The sequence below is a fragment of the Triticum urartu genome, chromosome 2A (assembly GCF_056163025.1).
Source record: "Triticum urartu cultivar PI428250 chromosome 2A, HENAU_Tu73, whole genome shotgun sequence".
Taxonomy (NCBI): Eukaryota; Viridiplantae; Streptophyta; class Magnoliopsida; order Poales; family Poaceae; genus Triticum; species Triticum urartu.
The window spans coordinates 405,498,983-405,513,763 of NC_141874.1; positions in this window are offsets into that span (position 1 = coordinate 405,498,983).

Here is a 14,781-nt window from a genome sequence, read left to right on the forward strand (position 1 = left end):
CAATAATGTTACACGTCATGAAGCATAAGCATGTGATATTTTAAAAATTATAAAAATGGTAGTCTGTGCAGCCCGCATACATAAATCTCTCTTAGCTCACCAGAGGAGCATGATGTTGGGGCCAAATCCAAAACACAGACATGTTACAAATTTAGACATCATGTTGCATATAAGTAAGCAAGCAGTTGGCCATGCTGTAGCTCAATTAAAGTCTTAGGGAGCATAATGAACAACAAAGGGATTCATACAAACCTACTACAGCAATCAAAACTATGCAATCATTAGCCTAGTATAAACTAGATTGTGAGCCTCATGCAGTAATAGTAGGTTAATAGACTTCAAAGCTTCAGGCACACTTCGCTAGAGTAATTAAATGGTAAGGCCTTTAATTATGTCAATTAATAGTTATACAAGTACCAAACATCAGGCATCATTGTTTGGGCATCTCATTAACCGAGGACAAATAAAGCAATTAAAAAGAGCAATTTAACTATGCCTGAAACGAACAAGCAATTGAATTGTTCAGTTGGCAGCATGCATACATGCACGCCTCAATAACATCCATCGCCTAGCTACATTTACTATATAAAGAACAAGTAATCTAATATTTTTTGCCTCCTATGAAGTATCTCGACTAGTATGTAATCAATATCCTAGTAATGATAGGGAGGATAATGATGTGAATATGCGTTTGGTTATGACATTTATGACATCGACAACTCTACCATGGTAGGAAGCCATTTCACACTGTTCACTACTATAAGATGTTTTAGATATTTAAAAGTAGACTACATCCGTAATGAGTGAACAGACACATTAAAATGTGTTTACATACATCTGATTTACAAAAAAGTTAGAACATCATATAGTAGTGAGTGGAGGGTTTTTTAATCAATGGCTCAATGACTGGGTTACAGGTGAAGAACCCTACGCAAGCACAATGTCAGACAAATAGGATGTCCTAGTAATTGTAATACAGTGTGACTTACCTTAACTGGTTGAAGAGGCTCAGCACTGCTCCTCCTTCTCTTACAAGACTCCTTCCTAACATCTTGTACCTGGAAATCCTCAATCTTATCTTCATTACACCCCCTGTACAAGGTGACACAAACTAGTTACTAGTCTCCTTGGAAGATAAATATGCATACTTTCCAGTCTGTGAACAACACAAAAGGATGATATCATAACAAAATAACACCACATAATGAAACATGCCACATCTCTTGCACATAATGAAATGATCATTTGCTATGTGTGCACTATGTAAAAACTAGCCATACCTTCGAACTGGATCTCCAGGTACTCTTGGAGAGCCTACTTTAGTGTACAACCAAACATCTATGTCACATATCAGTTATACAAGCCCCCACTACAACAACCCTGTGGCGACCCGACCCGAATGGATCAAGTCTACTGTGCTCCGGTGTCATCCTTGGATCAGTAATGCTGACACCACACAGTACAGCGAAGGATTTATAGCAGAGTGGCAATCACACACTTATTACATCGTTGTCTCAAAGAGAACTTATTACAATAAATATGGCTTAAGGCCATCTAGTGTCGATAACAACGGAAGACTCGGAAGATAAATGGGTCCATCAACTCCAGTGGCATCACTGAGTATAGAACCACGACCTAAAAACACCTCAATCGTCGTCTGAAAAGTCTGCAACATGAAAGTTGCAGCCCGAAAACGGGTCAGCACATGGAATATGCTGGCAAAGTAACACATAGAGAGTAATGGAATGAAACAGCTATACTATATGCATATATGGCTGGTGGAAAGCTCTATGGTTATAGTTTTGCGTAAAGCCAGTTTTTCCCTACTGCAAAGGAATAAGTTTAATTAACTATCATGGTGGTTGTGAAACATTGAGAATGGTTGACAGCATTCTCAATCCCAATTAAAAATAATTAAAACCCAACAACATTAATTAGAAGTAACATGTTGAGATTCACATGATATTCAAGTACTAGATACTCAAGATGTCCATAACCGGGGACACGGCTAATCATGATTAGTTTGTACACTCTGCAGAGGTTTGCGCACTTTTCCCCACAAGACTCGATCGCCTCCGTTTGGTTTCTCGCACTACAGGGTGTTTGAGAAGACGGATGACCGAGACATAGTCTTTCAGAAGCGCTAGCACCTTACGATTGGGTAGACCGGTACACCTACATCCCCTACATCTGCTAGTCCACCACTGTAAGAGTTCGCACAACTTAGTCAACTATGCCAGAGCCCATAATGGCTTGTGGCTACACACGGAAGTTTCTAGCATGAAAGATCTTATGATCCCTTTGAGCCTGGGTGGCGGTCCAATAAAAACAGGCAAGTCCTGGGAACTCGAGGTGCCTCAATCCACCCAGATGTGTGTTAGGTTGCCACCTTAGATAAACCATTAAAATTATCAATCTCACATCTGTCATGGATATCACTCACCCAATCCACGTCTACTAGCATAGCATGGCATAATAAGCAAACGTAGAAGTAACTCCCAAGGGTTTCATAGTAACACAGGTAATAGGTACTACCTCATCTACTTCCCATCCCACAATTTAATTAGATCCTAATCATGCAATGTGTGAGGATTGATCTAATGCAATAAAACATGGGTTGTAGAAAAGGTATGATCAAAGTGTTACTTGCCTTGCTGATGATCCGCGAGACCTTGGGAATCGAAGTAACAAGCGGCGCAATCCGGGTGATCTATCACAGACAAACAACAAGCATACAATAAGTACTCTTCTAATGCACAGGTAAAACTCGAACAAGAGAACGAACCAGAAATTCAACTTAAGAACTCCGGTTGCAAAGAAAGAACGAACCGAACAAAGAAACGGAAAACAAACGGCGGAAGAAAACAACTCGGTTCTAGCAAGTTGAATCTAGGTCAAATTTTACCAGGGCAAAAACTTGTTTAAGTTGATTAGACGGAACGGCGGTTTCGAAACGAAACTCCAGGCGCTTGAATCACCTGATTCTGATAAACGAGCGTGAAGAAAGACTAGAACGAAGATCGGATCTGAGATCGCGATCGCGGAATAAATCCGACGAGAAGAAAAAGAAGAACGGTTAAACGAACGGACGTTGTTAACCTAGAAGAATCCGGTGATCACGTTCGTTAGGACGAACGGTCCGGTGAACGGTCTAAAGGAAACTAGATCGGAAAAGAAAACGAATCCGATCTAGGGTTTCGGAGAAGAAAACCGAAACGAAAACCGATCTAGAAAATGAATCGGTAGAGAAGAAAAGAATCGGAACGATTAGAAGAAAACGATCCGAGGAAAAGAGACGCGGGGCAACCTCCGGCGGCGGCGTGGGCAAGGTGCGGCGGCGGCGGCTAAAGCGGCGGCGGCGTGGGTGGCGTAGGGCGCGGGTGTGGGGTGGCGCGGGGTGGGGTGCGGTGGAGTGCTTGGGGTTTGATTTGATGTGTTTAGAGGGGGGGGGGTGTTGGGGTATTTATATTGGGGAGGGGTGAGGAGACTTGGGGTAGGGGACAAGAAATAGACTAGGATTAGGAAAAAGAGTCCTAGTAGAAAAAGGAAAAACGGAACAAGGAAAGGGGAGGGGCTACCGGCCTAAGTCCAACCGGACTCGGCTTGAAGCAAGAGGCGAGGCGGCGGCCTGCCTGCCTGGCGCACGCACTGCGCGCGGCTGGGGGCTGGGGCGGCCGGCTGGCTGGGCCTTAGGCCCGGCTGGCCTGCGGTAAGTTTCCTGTTTTTTTATTTAAATAGTTTCCGCACGCAGAAAAACACAGAAAAGAAAATCTAAACGAGCTCCAAAAATTCTAAAGTAAATTTTCCCCGACTCCTAAAAATGAGCCGAACAAAATGAACTTTTCTCCGGACCTAAAATGCAATTTTTGAAAACGCGCATTTTTCCCTATCCAAATAAAATGCAAATAAACTCCGGCAAAACCAAATTTGATCTATTTATTAAATCTTCATTTTTCCTTAATTTGGGAAAGTCATATTATTCCCTCTCTCATATATTTTGACATCGGAAAAAGTATTGAAGATGAAATAAATAAATCAAATGATCCACTTTTTCAAATTCGAGAAAACTCTCAAATATGAAAATAACGAAATCTCCAACTCTCTCCGAAGGTCCTTGAGTTGCGTGAAATTTCTAGGATCAACCAAAATGCAAGAAAATATGATATGCATGATGATCTAGTGTATGACATTCCAAATTGCAAATTTCGGATGTTACAAACCTACCCCCCTTAAAATGAATCTCGCCCTCGAGATTCGGGTTGGCTAGAAAATAGGTGAGGGTGGTCCTTGAGCAAATCTTCTTCTCTCTCCCAGGTGGCTTCATCCTCTGAATGGTGGTTCCACTGAACTTTGCAAAACTTGATAACCTTGCTGCGAGTAACTCTGCTGGCATACTCGAGAATCTTGACTGGCTTCTCCTCATATGTTAAGTCGTCCTTCAACTGAATCGCTTCGAGTGGCACGGTATCTCTTAGCGGTACCTCTGCCATCTCGGCATGACATTTCTTCAGCTGAGAAACATAGAATACATCGTGAACTCCTGACAGTCCCTCTGGTAGTTCCAACTTATAAGCGACTTCTCCCATACGTTTCAAGATCTTAAACGGTCCAACGAAATGCGGTGCTAATTTTCCCTTAACTCCAAAGCGCTTAACTCCTCGAAGTGGGGATACTCGAAGATAAACTCTGTCTCCAGTTTCGTAAACTGTCTCCTTGCGTTTTGAATCTGCATAGCTCTTCTGCCTGGACTGGGCTACCTTGAGCCTATCGCAAATCAACTTAACTTTCCGTTCAGACTCCTTAATCAAATCTGGTCCAAAGAATTGACGGTCTCCAACTTCGTCCCATGACAACGGTGTCCTGCACCTCCTTCCGTATAAAGCTTCGAAAGGTGCCATGTTCAAACTGGTTTCGTAACTGTTGTTATAAGAAAACTCCGCATATGGCAAGTTATCGTCCCAGCTAGATCCATAATCTAGTGCACAAGCTCTCAGCATATCTTCCAAAATCTGATTGACTCTCTCGGTCTGTCCATCTGTCTGCAGATGAAAAGCTGTGCTGAACTCTAGTCTGGTTCCTAAGGTTTCATGAAACTGATTCCAAAACTTTGAGGTGAATTGGGTTCCTCTATCTGATACGATACTCCTCGGAACTCCATGCAAGCAAATGATCCTAGTCATGTATATCTTTGCCAACTTAGCACTGGTGTAAGTGGTCTTAACTGGAATGAAATGTGCTACCTTCGTCAAACGATCAACTACTACCCATATCGAGTCATAGCCTGCTTTTGTCCTGGGTAGTCCTGTGATAAAATCCATGCCTATCTTTTCCCACTTCCACTCGGGTATCGGCAATGGTTGTAACAGTCCTGCTGGCTTCTGATGCTCTGCCTTTACTCTCTGACATACGTCACAAACTGCTACATAGGCTGCAATATCCTTCTTCATTCCGGTCCACCAGAATGCTTCCTTCAAATCCAAATACATCTTGGTATTCCCTAGGTGAATCGAATACGGTGATTCATGTGCCTCCTGCAAAATCAACTTCCTGATCTCCGGGTCATTGGGCACATAAACACGGTCCTCAAACCATAGGGTATCGTGCTCATCCTCACAAAATCCCTTTGCTTTTCCTTCGCTCAATTTCTCTTTTATAGCAGCAATCTCCTTGTCAGATTTCTGAGCTTCTCTGATTCTATCCATCAATGTTGACTGAATCTCCAATGTTGCTACATAGCCTCTCGGAACTATTTCCAAACATAGCTCACGAAGGTTTTCTGCTAACTCCTTTGGTACTTCTCCCGTCACAAGGGTATTGACATGGCTCTTACGGCTCAATGCGTCAGCTACTACATTAGCTTTTCCGGGATGGTAATGCAATCTCATATCATAATCCTTGATGAGCTCCAACTATCTCCTTTGTCTGAGGTTCAACTCCTTCTGCATGAAAATGTACTTCAAACTCTTGTGATCCGTGTACACCTCACAATGATTTCCAATGAGGAAATGTCTCCACGTCTTCAATGCATGCACTACGGCTGCTAACTCCAAATCATGCATGGCATAATTCAACTCATGAGGCTTCAGTTGCCGTGAAGCATACGAAACAACTCTTCCTTCCTGCATAAGCACTGCTCCAAGTCCTCGACGTGAAGCGTCGCAATACACCTCATAGTCCTTGGTCTGATCTGGCAAAATCAACACAGGTGAGGTAACCAAGCGTTTCTTCAACTCCTGAAAACTAGCCTCACACTCCTCAGTCCATTTGAACTTAGTATCCTTCTTCAACAATTCCGTCATAGGCTTCGCAATCTTTGAAAAGTTCTCAATTAATCTCCGGTAGTATCCTGTGAGTCCTAGAAAACTCCGGATCTCTCCAACTGTCGTTGGTGCTTCCCATTCGGTTACGGTCTCAACCTTAGTGGGGTTAACTACTATACCTTCTCCGGATATAACGTGTCCGAGGAATCCAACTTCCTTCAACCAAAACTCACATTTGCTGAATTTGGCGTATAACTGATGTTCCCTTAGTTTCTCCAAAACCAAACACAAATGTTCCTTATGCTCCTCTTCATTCTTTGAATAAATCAGGATGTCATCAATGAACACTACGACGAACTTATCCAAAAACTCCATAAACACTTTGTTCATCAGGTTCATAAAATAGGCAGGTGCGTTAGTCAATCCAAATGACATAACGGTATACTCATACAATCCATATCTCGTGGTGAATGCTGTCTTGGGTATGTCCTGCTCCCGAATCTTCAACTGATGGTACCCTGATCGCAAATCGATCTTGGAAAACACTTTAGCTCCTTGCAACCGATCAAACAGATCGTTGATCATTGGCAGTGGGTACTTGTTCTTGATGGTTACTTCATTCAATCCCCGATAATCTACAACCATCCTTAATGACCCATCCTTCTTTTCCACTAGAAGTACGGGTGATCCCCAAGGTGAAGAACTTGGGCGAATGTAACCTTTTCCAATAACTCCTTAATCTGATTCTTAATTTCCACCAAATCCTTTGCTAGCATCCTGTATGGTCTCTTCGATATTGGGCCTGTGCCTGGCAATAACTCAATCAAAAACTCAATGTCTCTATCCGGTGGCAGGCCTGGCAATTCCTCAGGAAATACATCAGGAAAATCCTTTACCACTGGTAGTTCCTCCTGCACGACTCCTGTTAGGCAGTTTACTTGTGTCCTGTTTGGCACATGCCGGGATACATACTTGATCCTTCTTCCTTCTGGTGTGGTAAGCAAAATTGTCTTACTGGCGCAATCGATGTTTCCTCCATACATCGACAGCCAATCCATACCAAGAATCACATCCAATCCTTGGGACTCCAGAATAATTAAATCCGTTGGGAAAACATGCCTTCCTATACTCAATGGCACTTGAAAACATCCTTGTCTGGCCATGTACTCTGCTCCTGGTGAGCTTAGTAGCATAGGGGTTTTAAGAATCCTAGTGGGCAGGCTATACTTTTCCACAAATCCCCTTGATATGTATGAATGCGATGCTCCAGTATCAAAAAGAACGAGTGCAGTAAATGACTTAACCAAAAACTTACCTATTACTGCATCGGGCTGATCTTCAACCTCCTCCACATTAACGTGGTTCACCTGTCCCCTATTGAAAGGGTTCGGCTTCTTCCCAGAGTTTCCATTGCCATTCCCATTCTGGCCTTCAGGACATTCATTTGCATAATGCCCTGGCTTCGAACACTTATAGCAAGTGACGTGGCTCAGGTCCTTCTTGGCTGGGGTGGATGGGGTGGTCCGATTCTGGCCGTTGCTTCCTCCATTCCCATTACCATTCTTGTGGCCATTATGGTTGTGCGAGCTACCTCCTCCATGGGTGTGCTGAAACTGAAATCCCGGTTTAGGGGCAAAACGGGGCTTCTGCTGGGCTCCAGAGTTATACTTCCCCTGTCCATACTTCCTCTTGCGGTTTTCAATCTGCTGTTGCTTCCCTTCAATCATGATGGCACGATCTACCAACTCCTGGTAGTTGTTGAAACTTGCTACCATCAACTGCATGCTTAGCTCATCATTCAATCCTTCCAGAAACTTCTCCCGCTTAGCTGCATCCGTAGCAACGTCATCTGGGGCATAACGTGCTAACTTGCTGAAATCATCAACGTACTGGCCAACAGTCCTTCCTCCTTGGTGTAAGTTGCGAAACTCACGCTTCTTTATGGCCATAGCTCCTGCTGAAACATGGGCGGTGCAGAAAGCTTGCTGAAACTGATCCCATGTGACAGTGTCAATTGGGTAAGTGGCTGTGAAATTCTCCCACCATGCTGCCGCGGGTCCGTCAAGCTGGTGTGCGGCAAACTTCACTTTCTCACCATCCGTGCATCCTGCAGTGGTCAACTCCCTTCCTATCTTGCGGAGCCAATTGTCTGCTACTATTGGCTCGGTGCTACTGGAAAACACCGGCAGATTTAGCCTAAGGAAATGGGCTAAGTGGTCAACAGGTGGTGGTGGTGGTGGGTTGTTGTTGTTGTTCTGCTGGTTCTGAACTAACATCTGCATCAACTGGTTCTGTTGCTGGATCAACTGGGTGAGCTCCGGTGGGAATCCATTGTCATGTCTCGGAGGCATCTGAGGGTTTAGAAAAGAAGAGAATTAAGAATAGAATGAGGTCTAAAGGGAAAACACTACCCCAATGCACATGAGAAAATGCACACAAAATCACTTCAATCAATCAAACAAGGGCTTACAAACGATCTAACTATCGCAAAAGTGCTCGACTATAATGTTTACATGGGGGAATACTACTACTATTTGGTGGTCAACTAGAAATTTGAACCGGTGGAAGACTCCATGATATCTGCTCCAGCTTCGTCTTCAAAGTCGGGTTCACTTGGATCCGAATCGGTGTCGTCGATGATGATGTAGTTGTCCGGACATGCGACGTACTTGTCTTCCTTCCTGGATGCTAACTTCTCCTTGAGTTCTTCAATCTCCTGCTTAAGATCGTTATTGTGCCTTGCTAGAGCTACGATCTCATCCATGTAGTCCTTGCGTGTAGACTTCAGTTCTCCTTCTAGCTCGATGATCCTTGCCTTTGCATTCTTCAACCCTATCATATCATTGCACATCTGGTTCTCGTGGCGTCGAATGTGCTGGTTTAACTCTTGGATGAAAGATGCAATGGATCTATCCTTCTTGGTGCTGACTAACTCCCATTGTTCATCTCGGCGTCCGTAGATCTGGTAGATAGTGTCCTTGAGGTCTTCTTGGTAAACTTCTCCAATGCGTCCTATGGTGATATGAGCTGCCATGCTCCTTCCCAGACTCCAGGTTGGTGCATTGAAAACACTATCTATAGGCTTCGTGATTGGCGCGAATGTCCTTCCCGGAACGTGAGCTTGAATCTTCCAGCGCTCCTCTTCAGGCAGAGTGGCGTTGAAGGTTCCCGTGAAGCTTGGTAATCCAATGTTCAGGTACTTGGTGACTTCCTTCAGGTGAAATCCAAATGGTGTGCCTTCATCTGGTTGAGCGTACTTAATCTTCGTGGGCGTCATCCTAAAAGAGTAGAAAAGATGAGGAGTTAGAAAATGAGAAGAGGATGGTGATCTATGGCTTTAACTTAGTGGTCGTGTCCTACAGTCAGCGTTATACCATCTCTGTGGCGACCCGACCCGAATGGATCAAGTCTACTGTGCTCTGGTGTCATCCCTGGATCAGTAATGCTGATACCACACAGTACAGCGAAGGATTTATAGCAGAGTGGCAATCACACACTTATTACATCGTTGTCTCAAAGAGAACTTATTACAATAAATATGGCTTAAGGCCATCTAGTGTCGATAACAGCGGAAGACTCGGAAGATAAATGGGTCCATCAACTCCAGCGGCATCACTGAGTATAGAACCATGACCTAAAAACACCTCAATCGTCGTCTGAAAAGTCTGCAACATGAAAGTTGCAGCCCGAAAACGGGTCAGCACATGGAATATGCTGGCAAAGTAACACATAGAGAGTAATGGAATGAAACAGCTATACTATATGCATATATGGCTGGTGGAAAGCTCTATGGTTATAGTTTTGCATAAAGCCAGTTTTTCCCTACTGCAAAGGAATAAGTTTAATTAACTATCATGGTGGTTGTGAAACATTGAGAATGGTTGACAGCATTCTCAATCCCAATTAAAAATAATTAAAACCCAACAACATTAATTAGAAGTAACATGTTGAGATTCACATGATATTCAAGTACTAGATACTCAAGATGTCCATAACCGGGGACACGGCTAATCATGATTAGTTTGTACACTCTGCAGAGGTTTGCGCACTTTTCCCCACAAGACTCGATCGCCTCCGTTTGGTTTCTCGCACTACAGGGTGTTTGAGAAGACGGATGACCGAGACATAGTCTTTCAGAAGCGCTAGCACCTTACGATTGGGTAGACCGGTACACCTACATCCCCTACATCTGCTAGTCCACCACTGTAAGAGTTCGCACAACTTAGTCAACTATGCCAGAGCCCATAATGGCTTGTGGCTACACACGGAAGTTTCTAGCATGAAAGATCTTATGATCCCTTTGAGCCTGGGTGGCGGTCCAATAAAAACAGGCAAGTCCTGGGAACTCGAGGTGCCTCAATCCACCCAGATGTGTGTTAGGTTGCCACCTTAGATAAACCATTAAAATTATCAATCTCACATCTGTCATGGATATCACTCACCCAATCCACGTCTACTAGCATAGCATGGCATAATAAGCAAACATAGAAGTAACTCCCAAGGGTTTCATAGTAACACAGGTAATAGGTACTACCTCATCTACTTCCCATCCCACAATTTAATTAGATCCTAATCATGCAATGTGTGAGGATTGATCTAATGCAATAAAACATGGGTTGTAGAAAAGGTATGATCAAAGTGTTACTTGCCTTGCTGATGATCCGCGAGACCTTGGGAATCGAAGTAACAAGCGGCGCAATCCGGGTGATCTATCGCAGACAAACAACAAGCATACAATAAGTACTCTTCTAATGCACAGGTAAAACTCGAACAAGAGAACGAACCAAAAATTCAACTTAAGAACTCCGGTTGCAAAGAAAGAACGAACCGAACAAAGAAACAGAAAACAAACGGCGGAAGAAAACAACTCGGTTCTAGCAAGTTGAATCTAGGTCAAATTTTACCAGGGCAAAAACTTGTTTAAGTTGATTAGATGGAACGGCGGTTTCGAAACGAAACTCTAGGCGCTTGAATCACCTGATTCCGATAAACGAGCGTGAAGAAAGACTAGAACGAAGATCGGATCTGAGATCGCGATCGCGGAATAAATCCGACGAGAAGAAAAAGAAGAACGGTTAAACGAACGGATGTCGTTAACCTAGAAGAATCCGGTGATCACGTTCGTTAGGACGAACGGTCCGGCGAACGGTCTAAAGGCAACTAGATCGGAAAAGAAAACGAATCCGATCTAGGGTTTCGGAGAAGAAAACCGAAACGAAAACCGATCTAGAAAACGAATCGGTAGAGAAGAAAAGAATCGGAACGATTAGAAGAAAATAATCTGAGGAAAAGAGACGCGGGGCAACCTCCGGCGAGGGGCTCCGGCGGCGGCGGCGTAGGGCGGCGGCGGCTTGGGCAAGGTGCGGCGGCGGTGGCTAAAGCGGCGGCGGCGTGGGTGGCGTAGGGCGCGGGTGTGGGGTGGCGCGGGGTGGGGTGCGGTGGAGTGCTTGGGGTTTGATTTGATGTGTTTAGAGGGGGGGGGTGTTGGGGTATTTATATTGGGGAGGGGTGAGGAGACTTGGGGTAGGGGACAAGAAATAGACTAGGATTAGGAAAAAGAGTCCTAGTAGAAAAAAGGAAAAACGGAACAAGGAAAGGGGAGGGGCTACCGGCCTAAGTCCAACCGAACTCGGCTTGAAGCAAGAGGCGAGGCGGCGGCCTGCCTGCCTGGCGCACGCGCTGCGCGCGGCTGGGGGCTGGGGCGGCCGGCTGGCTGGGCCTTAGGCCCGGCTGGCCTGTGGTAAGTTTCCTGTTTTTTTTTATTTAAATAGTTTTCGCGCGCAGAAAAACACAGAAAAGAAAATCTAAACGAGCTCCAAAAATTCGAAAGTAAATTTTCCCCGACTCCTAAAAATGAGCCGAACAAAATGAACTTTTCTCCGGACCTAAAATGCAATTTTTGAAAACGCGCATTTTTCCCTATCCAAATAAAATGCAAATAAACTCCGGCAAAACCAAATTTGATCTATTTATTAAATCTTCATTTTTCCTTAATTTGGGAAAGTCATATTATTCCCTCTCTCATATATTTTGACATCGGAAAAAGTATTGAAGATGAAATAAATAAATCAAATGATCCACTTTTTCAAATTCGAGAAAACTCTCAAATATGAAAATAACGAAATATCCAACTCTCTCCGAAGGTCCTTGAGTTGCGTGAAATTTCTAGGATCAACCAAAATGCAAGAAAATATGATATGCATGATGATCTAGTGTATAACATTCCAAATTGCAAATTTGGGATGTTACAAACCCTTAGTGTTCAAATTGTTGACAAGCTCTGTTAGGTCAAGAACAACAAGTAATCAAAGCAAACAGTCCTAGTATGGCTGGCTGACACAAACAAGCATTTGACCATATGTGTGAGCAAATATTACATATCAAGAAAAGAAGCATAGAAGGAGGCTTAAAGACCATCACTTGACTGACCAGATTTAAGGGGAATTTAAACATAATGTGCAACGTATGAACTAACATAAACATTGCATATTTCAGATTCTATAATGAAATGCACATGTATTAGGTTATGCTATGTATGATGATGCCTAAATGTACACTATAGCGGGCAGGAGTGATTCATCATTGCACGCACAATTGAATTGCAGGTTAAGGGCCAGTTCTATTCTGCCTTTCTAGAGCTTATTGTCAAAATAAGCCATAAAAGATGTGAAGAAGTCATTTTTGAGTTATGGGCTTGGGCTTATTTCGCTTTGGAGGGGGGTGTTTTAGGTAGAAGCTCACTAAAAATTGGGAAGGGGAATAGTGAAATAACTCTGATGTCTGCCTATATTACACTCAAAATGCCACTGCTCACGCCCGCATCACACCTGACCCTCAAGTAAAAACAAACACGCAAACATTCATTGCCCTGCCCTCTTGCATCTCCTCTCCCCTTTCCCTCTAGCTCGGTCCCCTGCCTGCAGCGCTAGGGTTCCTCCAGCGAGCCGTCGCCACTGGTCCCATCTGGCCTGGTCCTCGATGATGCTCTGCCCAGCTAGGCTACATGGCCGGTGGGTAGGGCCAAATCTTCCTGGCTGCTCCTCCCTTTGGCGCCGACCCTCATTCTCATGGTCTCCAGCAACTGCTCTGTTGTGGTCTGTCCAACGCACTACTCCGGTGGGTGCCGCACAACTACGGCTGATGCCACACTGTGGCAGAAGGAACCTCGTCCCCCTCCCCTCCTCCCAGGCCGTGGCCTTGAGGTGCTGTTGAAAGATGAGCTCATCCAACAAGGTGCGGATCTCCTCTGATTTTTTGCCAAATTTCCATTCTGATCCGCTATACGATGAATTGCTATGAGCTACTATTGTTGTTGCTATATGATGCATTGTTATGAGCTGCTCCTACTGTTGCTATATGATGAATTGCTATGAGTTGCTGCTGCTATATGATGAGTTGCTATAAGCTGCTCCTGCTGTTGCTATATGATGAATTGCTATGAGCTACTGCTGCTATATGATGAGTTGCTATAAGCTGCTCCTGCTGTTGCTATATGATGAATTGCTATGAGCTGCTCCTTTTGCTACTATATGATGAATTTCTATGAGCTGCTCATGCTACTGCTATATGATGAATTGCTATGAGCTGCTGCTGGTATATGATGAATTGCACACTACTACTGCTGTATGATGAGTTGCTATGAGTTGCTGCTGCTATATGATGCTTTCAGGTGCTGCTGCTATATGATAATAACCAGCCACTGGACCATCGAATTTTGATAAATAATTGTTCTTCATTTAAATTTAGGTCATGCGTACTTCATTTAAATTAGGCAATGTGATCTCTATGGAAGACATTGACCAAAGTAGATTGTGCCAAGTAGATGGTAATTTTGTATTTGCATTTTGAACAAATATTGATGGTCTATTTTCCTATCATATTAATTACTGCATTGGGTTCAATTTTTGATGTTTGCAAGTCAAATTAATTTTCATATGGGCAGCAAAATGACAAAATATAATGCAATCTAGACTTTTCACTGATCATACCACAGATAAGCTGAAAAGGCAGGCAATGAAAAGAACTGGTTGGCTTATTACCTGGAGCTTATATTCAAAGGTGCTTATTTTCTTAGGATAACTCGAAATAACTGTCCCTAAGAAACTTGGCCAATAGAACTGACATACAAATAACATGTCACGATGATTGCAATGGAGGCCCAATTCTTTTGCTAGATTCTCCCAGAATCTGACCCCTACCCAGATTCTCCCAAAATCTTTGAGCCCCATTTGTTTTACAATCCTATGTAATTAGAGTCTAATTAGGTAGGATTTTAAAACAAAAGGGGGTCAAAGATTCTAGGAGAAGCTAGAGAGGGGCAGATTCTGGGAGAATCCTACAAAAGAAATGGGCCGGAATGACCTACCATAGCACACTGTATAGGCTCACCGCTGCCTCTCCTTTTTTTGCGATGTTCCATGAAATTGCCACATACATCTTGTACTTTTTCATTGTGTAACCCTATCTGCAAGTTGACACGACTAATTTCAGACATCTCTAGATGATAAGAAATTGCATATCC